General features: G+C 51.9%; 1 long non-coding RNA gene across 1 annotated transcript; it reads right to left on the bottom strand.

The window, feature by feature from the left end:
- Positions 1–262: 262 nt before the first annotated feature.
- On the bottom strand, positions 263–1,420 carry LOC101444077 (uncharacterized). The gene is made up of 3 exons (XR_188113.4): positions 1,184–1,420; positions 867–920; positions 263–638 (listed from the first exon to the last, which is right to left on the bottom strand). It is a non-coding gene; the product is annotated as an uncharacterized lncRNA (long non-coding RNA).
- Between the last annotated feature and the right edge of the window lie 7,993 nt (positions 1,421–9,413).

Below are 9,413 nucleotides of genomic sequence, written 5' to 3' on the forward strand. Positions count from 1 at the left end.
GCTCAGATGCTCCCTGAGAAGGCTGAGCAGAAGAGGGAGCCGCAGAGGGCAGGGCTGAGGCCCCGGCCGCCCTCCCGCCAGCCCTGGAGGGTGATGGAGATGGAGAGCAGAGCCGCCAGGCCTCCAGCCGCCTGGCCTCCGCCCCGCACGCCTTAACACTACGCCCACCTCCCCTGCCCTTCCCAGCGCTGGGGCCCACGGTTGCCTGGGCCCAGGCTGGGTGTTTTTCAGTATTTGTAAGCATTTCAGCAGAACAATAAAGCATTTGGAGTATGTCCGTGTTTGGGGGTTCAGGACATGTGGGGTATGGGCTGGGCACTCGCGGGAGGGGGGCTGGCTGTTGCCCCAAAGCAGGATTTCCACCCTATTCCAGGTTCCAGTGTGAGCACAGGGAGCAGGAAGGGCAGGGGGTGCCTGGGGACGGAGGAGGAAGAGGCAGGAGCTGGAGCCAGATGAGCAAGTGACGGCAGGGGGCGGTGGGCCGGTCACCGCGACAGGAGGCTGAGCAGGAGGCCGGGCAGGAGGGCAGCCGCGAGGCAGGGGGGCTCCAGGAGAGCCGCCCGGGTCCCTGAGCGCAGCCGGTCGCCGTAGCGGTCCAGGAGCATCAGGACCACTCCGTTGGTCCAGCCAAACCCCTCCTGGAGAGAGACACGGCCTGTGGGCAAGACCTGGGGGGAGCCCCCGAGCCCTTGGGGGGGGGTGGGATCTCTGTCCAGGGTGTCCCTGCCCCGCCCAACCCCAGGGCTGCCAAGGAGTCGGCTCAGGTTCCTCCCCATGGACATACGGGTGAGGAAACTGAGGCCCGGAGAGGCTAGCAGAGCTCAGCAGCTCCCTGTGGGGTTTGCCAGCTCACCCGGTCCACTCACCTGAACTTCATACTCCCCTCCTCCACCCGGACGTCCACAGCTGCTGATGTTGTACTGGGGACAAGAGGCCGAGCCGTGGGGTTGGCAGTGCCTGCTCCAGCCTCCCTCCCCGCCCAGGCCACGAGAGGAAGCAAGGACTGGGGACCCTCTTGGGAGGAGCTGCTCTGGCCTGCAGCTCCCGCCCCTGTAGTGCCCAAGAGTGTCCACTGGGCGCCGCCACTGCCCCCGGCTGCATGGCCCTGGGCTTCCCCAAGCCTGACAGGTGCCCCTGCCCCGCCAGGAAGGTGGCCCGGTGCGCTGGGCACAGGCAGGCTCACCTTCTCATACATGGCCGAGTTTTGAGAGTAGACATCAAAGTTGGTGCGGATCCAATTCTGGGCCAGCTGGAAAGCCACTTCCTGGGTCCGGGGTGAAGGTGACTTGGCCAGACCTAGACCCCAGCCCAGGCAGGTCCCTGAATCTCTGTAGGCCCTGTCCCAGGGTGACCAGGAGCCTGTGTCTTCCTCGACCCAAGGAGGGAAAGAGGCCCGAAGCCCAGTCAGTCCTGTGGGGCGGGCGAGCAGAATATCAGCCTGTTTTACAGAGGAGGAAACTGACGTCAGAGAGTTGTGTCAGTAGACTTGGAGAAAGTGAAGTTTGCAGGAGGCCACAGGCTCACTGAGGCCAGCCCCTCCTCTTACGGAGAACCACACTAAGGCGACAGAGGAGGAGGCTTGGCCACAGTGGGTGAGCGGTGGAGGAGGTAGGGCGGGGTGCTGGGTGGGTTTGGGACACCTGCTTCTCCAGGTGCCTTGCTGTGATGGAGCAAGCACTCTCCTGGAGTTCCAGACCTTGTTCCTGGCCATCCCCAGAACAGAAGGGACCCCAGAGGGCTAGGAGGCAGGCAGGACCCTGCAGGGAGTCGGGGCAGGGCCTGCAGGGAGCGCAGTCGGGAGGTGGGAGAGCTGTGGGCTGGGCAAGAGGGGAAGGAGGGCTGACCCCATGTGACTTGCTTCATTGAGCTCGGCCACTGGCAGGGCCTGCACGTGGCAGCTCTGCCCTCTCCTCCCAGCCTCAGCTTCCCTCCCCCTACTCCTCTGCCCAAACCTCTACCACCTGCGGATCGAAAACCCCTATTTTAACCCTCAGTTGCCTGAGAAATGGGGCTGGGGATGAGTCAACAAGGGCCGGCTGCACACACCGAGAGGCTCCAGAGAGCTCCCAGCCTTCACCTGTTTCTGCATTTCTGCAGATGGTAGCAAGTTTTGCAAAAAGGGAGTGGAGGGTGCCCCACTCCCTGCCCCAGCCTGCTGCAGCTGCTTATGGGGCCTCTGCACCCCCAGGCTGCGCAGCCTCTTGTTCTCACCTCAACCACAGTGGCTTCCTCTCCTCCCCTGGGAACAGGGCATGGGGCCAGGGCTCCTGCCACCCCCAGACTCCTGGGCATCTCCCTGCCAGCCCAGGAATTCCACTGCATGGCCACGCAGGTTTGCCTGATGATCAGCCAAAATTATGGCAGCCAGGTGACCCCAACTCAAGCTGCACGCCCTTCTCCCACGCAGGGCCTGCGATCAATGGAGTTAGCCCTGTTTGCAAAGCTCTCAAGAGACGTTTTACATTGCATCCATCATCCAAGTGGAATCTAATCCCCCTCTCGATATAGAGGTGGAGTGGCCATCACCATCCCAGGGCCCACAGAACGGAGGAATAGAGTATGGATTAGAGAGGACTTACTGATATTCTATTCTGGAACTATTGTGATTAGTAATTGAAGAAAATGTAGCACTGATTTGGAGAAAGTGGCCATGGTAGCTGCTGAGGGTAGGGAGTGGGAAGAAGAGATGTGATGTGGGGGCATTTTCAAGACTTGGAGTTGTCCTGGGTGGTGCTGCAGGGACAGTTACTGGACATTGTATGTCCTCCCATGACCCACTGTGTGGACTGTGGGAGAGTGTGGGCTATGGTGTGGACCATTGACCATGAGGTGCAGTCGTGCTCAGAGATGTATTCACCAAATGCAATAAATGTCTCATGATGATGGAGGAGGTTGTGGTTATGGAAGGACTGGGGTGAGGGGGGTGGGAGGTATATGGGGACGTCATATTTTTTTAATGTAACGTTAAAAAAATAAAGACAAAAAAACCCACAACTAACCATTAAAAAAAGAAGAAGAAACTAAAAAAGAGATGTTTTATAAGCAGATCTGGGAGAGGGGTGGAGGACTTGACTGAGTCTGTGTGCCCCAGGGCAAGGCACTCCACAGTTCTGGGTCTTTTGCATATAAATTGAGGACTTCACTTTTTAAAAAATAATTAATTAATTTTTAAATTTCTCCCCTTCCCCCCTCCAGTTGTCTGCTCTCTGTGTCCGTTCACTGTGTGTTCTTCTGTGACCGCTTCTATCCTTATCAGCAGCACCAGGAATCTGTGTTTCTTTTTGTTGTGTCATCTTGTTGTGTCAGCTCTCCATGTGTGTGGCACCATTCCTGGGCAGGCTGCACTTTCTTTCGCGCTGGGCGGCTCTCCTTACGGGGCGCACTCCTTGCACGTGGGGCTCCCCTATGCGGGGGACACCCCTGCATGGCAGGGCACTCCTTGCGTGCATCAGCACTGCTCATGGGCCAGCTCTACACGGGTCAAGGAGGCCTGGGGTTTGAACCACGGACCTCCCGTGTGGTAGACGGATGCCCTAACCACTGCGCCAAGTCTGCGGCCCTGATCTTTCTTAATACATTTACAAAGCAGGTACATCATCCGTGGGACAGGCTGAGCATGTGATGTATTTATTCAACTTTGATTTCAAGGTGAAGCTGCAGACCATGTGAAGGGCTGAGAAAGGGGCCACAGGAGACACAGCTGTGACCATTCCTAGTCCCAAGTGCTTCGCCTCTGGCCCCAAACTTGCACCCCCACAGTGGGGCTTAGCGGACCCACTATCCTCATAGCTCACACCCTAACTGATTTCAGGAAGAACTACCAGGTTCCTTCTCAATATGTATTCTCAGGGTGGTAAAATGACCTGTGAAAAAGGGGAAAAAAAACAAAACAGTTTATTTCCTAGGGTCCCTTCAGCTAGGGCGGTGTCTTCGCTTTCCAAGGCTGCTATGACAAACACCATATCAAAACCGGTTGGCTTGAACAAGAATTTATTGGCTCCCATTTTGGAGGGGAGAAGGCCACAATCAAAGCCTCAGCAGATGGTGCCTTCTCCGAAGTCGGCTGCATTCTCCTGGTGCTTGGCCATCATCACTCTCTGCCTTGTGACATGGCCATCTGTCTTCCTCAGTCTCCTCCTGTGCTTTGACTTTCATGTCCCAATTTCCTTTGCTCATAGGACTCCAGTCATACTGGATTAAGACCCATCCTGATTCAATCTGGCATTGTCTCCGAGGATCTTCAAGAGTTCAATTTAAAAATTAGTCCATATTCATAGAACTGGGGTTAGGACTTGAACATGGCTTATGGCAGACATGACTCAACCCCCAAACAGGTGGCCAGGGACCTAAGATGTAAGTGGAAGTCACTGAAAGAGGGTTCTGGGAAAACTCTTTAAAAGGGGAAGGGAAGTTGGCTTTGTTTTTTTGTCCTTTGCCTTTTTCCCCCTCCTTCCTGCCTTGAGCATAGATGAGATGCTTGGAACTATAGCAGCCTTCTTGCAACCAAGAGGCATTAACCCTGAAGCCAAAAACTACATGCTTAAGATGGCAGAAAGGAATGAAAGAAAGGGAGGGGTCTTCAGTGGCACTTTGGTGTTACAACATCGGCCCTGAACTCCTGTCGTATGAGAAAAACAAACTCCATAGTTGTTTAAGCCACTGTTTTTCAGATTTCTGTGGCTTACAGCTGAATGTCATCTTTAACAGATCCTTCTGAGCTCTACTCATCTCTTCTTTTTTTTTCTTTTTTAAAGATTTATTTTTTTACTCAAATGTGGCCACTCTCACAGCCAAACTCAGCGTGTAGATGTGATGCATTCCCCCCAGCGTGGGACACGACACCCGGGGATGAGCCTCCCTGGCACCGAGGGATCACTACCACATACCAGCTGAAGAAGCAACTAGAAAATGACCTTGAATTAAAGATTCAATGCGGAACAGCAGAATATACCTGTCTACATATAATAACATGACTTCGGGAAGCGGTTTGACCTAATGTAAGGGGGAAATGGAAAGGAGAAATGAGATTATAAGGCTGTGAGTCTCTAAAAAAGAGTCTGGAGGTTGTCAGAAGGAATACCCCTATGTACAACTGAACAGAGTCTAAGAGACAGATAAGGTAGATACAACCCCAGGTATTGGTTCTTTTGAGGGATAAAGAGACCCACGGGTTCTATGGTCATGGCAGAAGGGGTTCACTGCCATGACAGATGGCCCTTCTTTGGAGCTGGTGTTTCTGCGTGATGGAAATGGACTCAGAGGGGATCTCTTTTCACAAGACTTGCATGCTACTTTATTGGAATTGTAGTTGGTGCTGAGTTTAAGATATATGTAGGGGATTTGAATCTCTGGACTGATAATATGACACCCAGGCCCAGAGCCTCAACAGACTTCAGCTCCTACACTTTGACTTATTGGACTTACTCCACTCAGCTAACATGGAGTTGAAGAAGGTCAACCACCACAACATGGAGCCTAGAGTGTCTACAACTAGAAGCGGGAAGAGTGCATCCAGTACCCATGTGGAATCTAAGCCCTCACTTGACATAGGTGTGCAATGGACACAACCAATCCAATGTCCACAGAGGAAATGTGAAATGGGTGTGGGAACAGTAGCCATGGGGGCTGCTGGGTGTGGGGAACGGGAGGAAGAGATGAGATGTGGAGGCGTTTTCGGGACGTGGAGTTGTCCTGGATAGTGCTTCACGGACAATTACGGGACACTGTAGATCCCCCCAGGGCCCACTGGATGGAACGTGAGAGAGTCTGGGCTATGATGTGGACCATTGACTATGGGGTGCAGTGATGCTCAGAGATGAACTTACCAGGTGCAATGGATGTATCACGATGATGGGAGAGAGTGTTGCTGTGGGGGGAGTGGGGGGCGGGGGCGGTGGGGTTGAATGGGACCTCATATATTTTTTTTAATGTAATTAAAAAATAATAATAATAAATAAATATTTTTAAAAAAAGATTTATTTTTATTTATTTAATTCCCCTCCCCTCCCCCGGTTGTCTGTTTTCTGTGTCTTTTTCCTGCGTCTTGTTTCGTTGTCCACTTCTGTTGTCGTCAGCGGCACGGGAAGTGTGGGCGGCTCCATTCCTGGGCAGGCTGCACTTTCTTTCGTGCTGGGCAGCTCTCCTTTTGGGTGCACTCCTTGCATGTGGGGCTTCCCTACGCGGGGGACACCCCTGTGTGGCACAGCACTCCTTGCGCGCATCAGCACTGCGCATGGGCCAGCTCCACACGGATCAAGGAGGCCTGGGGTTTGAACCGCGGACCTCCCATGTGGTAGACGGACACCCTAACCACTGGGTCAAAGTCCGTTTCCCTACTCATCTCTTCTTGAGACACATTCTGGTCAGTACATTTCCCTTCATTCCCATTAAATTTCTAGCCATGGTCTATGGTCCCAGTAACATTGTAGTACTCCTGCCTGCCTGACCTCACCCCAATCCAGCTCCTGGTGAGAAGAGTAGATCTCACTTTAGCATTCAAATACACATTCAGGAAGAGGGCAAAAAGATAAGTGATGATGAAAGAAGCTATCTCTTAATACATATAACCAACAAAGGACTAATCTCCATATTAGTCAGATATTTTTCTTTCAGAGAGAAAGGAGTGGGTAGAGAGAAAGAGAGAAAGATGCTAACAACAGTAAGAATCAGGAAGATAACCCAATAGAAAAATGGTCAAAATCTTAAACAGGTACTTTAAAAAAGAGGAAATGGTCAATACACAGACAAAAAGTTAATCACTCTCATTAGAAATTTTGAAAATGCGTATTAAAACCACAACAAACAACATCGCATTCCTACCAGATTAGCAATGATATTAAGAAGTCTGAGAATACAAGTGCTGACAAGGATGTGGCGCAAAAAGAATTCTCACATGCTGCTGGAAAGAGTATAATTTGGTAAAACCACTTTGGAAAAGAGTTGGGCACTTGAAAAATTAGAGTTGGAGGTAAACCTCTGAAAAACAGTTCAATGTTCTTAAAATTGAAGACAAACTTATTCTATGATCCACCAATTTTCACTTCTGAGATTATAGCCTAAAAACTCCACAGGAGTGCACCAAGAATACCTATCACATGAATAGCCACAGCATAACTACAGAAACCGGAAACAAGTGACCATGGATAAATAAAGGTTATGTCCACAGAGTAGAATAAGAGAAATAGAAATGAAGATATAGTTACACAGTTACCTGAATGAATCTTACAAACACAGTTTCAAGGGAAAAAAGCTACACACAAAAGAATCACATAGTGACTCACCCTGCAGCATGCTCACACGCCAAGTCTAGGACTACGTACTCTTCTCTTGTTTTCAATAAACTCCTTACTCCCGTGCCTAAAAAAAAAAAGAAGAATCACATAGAGTATGATTGCATTCATACCAAATTCAGATGAGACGAAACTTAACTACATGATGAGGCTGGACTTCAAAACTCTAAAGAAAAGCAGGGAAGTGATGATGAGAGAAGTCAGGAGGTGGTTACTCTTGGGAAATGGAGACTCTTGTTGGAAATGTGGAGCTGCGAGCATAACAAGCATGTCTGCCTCAGGTCTCCCAGGGACGGACGAGCAGGTGACGCTGAACGTTAAGCACCTTTCTCAGAGCCCAGGGCGGTCATCAGTTTCAGACCCCTGGGATTTCCCATCAGCTCTTTTGTGCAAACAGTTCCTAGAAGCGGTGAGGCCAAGATGGTGTGTGATTGTCTCCTGGAAAATGACACATCCAGCTTCCGGGGTGCTGGCAACAGTCTGTTTCCTGAGCGGATTGCCAGGGGCAGCTCTGTTTACAATGACCTGTCAAACCGCCCTTTTTTTTTTAAAGATCTATTTTTTATTTATTTCTCTCCCCTCCCCCCGCCCCCGTTGTCTGCTCTCTGTGTCCATTCGCTGTGTGTTCTTCTGTGTCCACTTGTATTCTTATCAGCGGCACCCGGAATCTGTGTTTCTTTTTGTTGCATCATCTTGTGTCAGCTCTCTGTGTGTGCGGTGCCATTCCTGGGCAGGCTGCACTTTCTTTCGCGCTGGGCAGCTCTCCTTACGGGGCGCACTCCTTGCGCGTGGGGCTTCCCTACACGAGGGCACCCCTGCATGGCACGGCACTCCCTGTGCACATCAGGACTGCACGTGGGCCAGCTGCACACCGGTCAAGGAGGCCCGGGGTTTGAACCATGGACCTCCAATGTGGTAGACGGACGCTCTATCCATTGAGCCAAATCCGCTTCCTTAAACCACCTTTTAACTCTAAAGGGACCGCAGTCCACAGACCACCCTCACTTCTGACACCACCTGCAAGCTTGAGGGCCTCCGAGACCACCTCAAGTTCAATAATTTGCTGGAAGGGCTCACAGAACTCCCTGGAACCTGTTACACTCGCAGTTACGGTTTATTGTGGGGAAAGGGTAAAGATTACATTTAGCCGAGGGAAGGAGTGCACGGGGAGGTCCAGGAGAGTTCCCAACACAGCCTCCAGTCACCTCATCCCGGGGTGTCGGGGGCAGTGTTACTTCCCACATCAGTGGGTGACAATATACACAGAGTATTGCCCACCACGGAGGATGCCAACCTGAGCCTTGGCATCCAGAGTTCTTACTGGGACTCCATCCCCAGGCACAACTGACTTCCCACATGGCTGATCTGGGGCTCCAGCCCCTTGGAGGGCGAGCGGTAGGAGCTCAAACAGCGTGACCCAAGGTCCCACCGTAAATCTCATTGTTCTCCTACCTGGTGTGGCCGGCCCCCATCCCTAAACAAAGACACTCCAGTCACATGCGCCTTCATCCCAAGGGCTTAGAGGTCACCTGCCAGAGGCTGAGGGTAAAGCCCACACCTCTCTTTGGGCAAAGTCAAGTGCTCTATATACACCGCCACACACATTTTTCGCACTTTCCTGTATTACGCTGTATTTCATAATAACATAATTCTAATTGTTAGAGACCGCCAGCCTATGTGTTAGGCCCTCTTTGCTCAGGAGGTGAAAAGGCACCTGTGTCTGGACTGGGGCCTGGAGAGCAGCACCCAGCCCGAGAAGCCAGCCTGTGATGCAGGCTGTGGGGTGGAGGAGAAGCAAAGGGGCGGGCAGGTCTGCGCTCTGACTGCCCCAGGCAGCTCTAACCCAAGGCGTGTGCGGTTCGTTCTCTTAGAACAGCCGCACACCTGCAGATAACCAGCTTCTGTTGTGGTGAGAAATAGTGTAAAAAAAAATAAGAAAAAGGAAGGCAAGGAACAAGCCTCTTCTTTAACGTGCCAGTCCTTCACTGCGGTGAAACCTCTATAGTCCAACACCTCCCACTCACTTTCCCCAGTCAGTGCCACCCACGGCTACAGGAACTCAGGCACCAAAGGGGCCGCTGCCCTGATCCACAGAGCCCGGTGGATCTGCATGATCTCTCACCC

This window comes from Dasypus novemcinctus, chromosome 27 (genome assembly GCF_030445035.2).
Source record: "Dasypus novemcinctus isolate mDasNov1 chromosome 27, mDasNov1.1.hap2, whole genome shotgun sequence".
In the NCBI taxonomy this organism is placed as follows: Eukaryota; Metazoa; Chordata; class Mammalia; order Cingulata; family Dasypodidae; genus Dasypus; species Dasypus novemcinctus.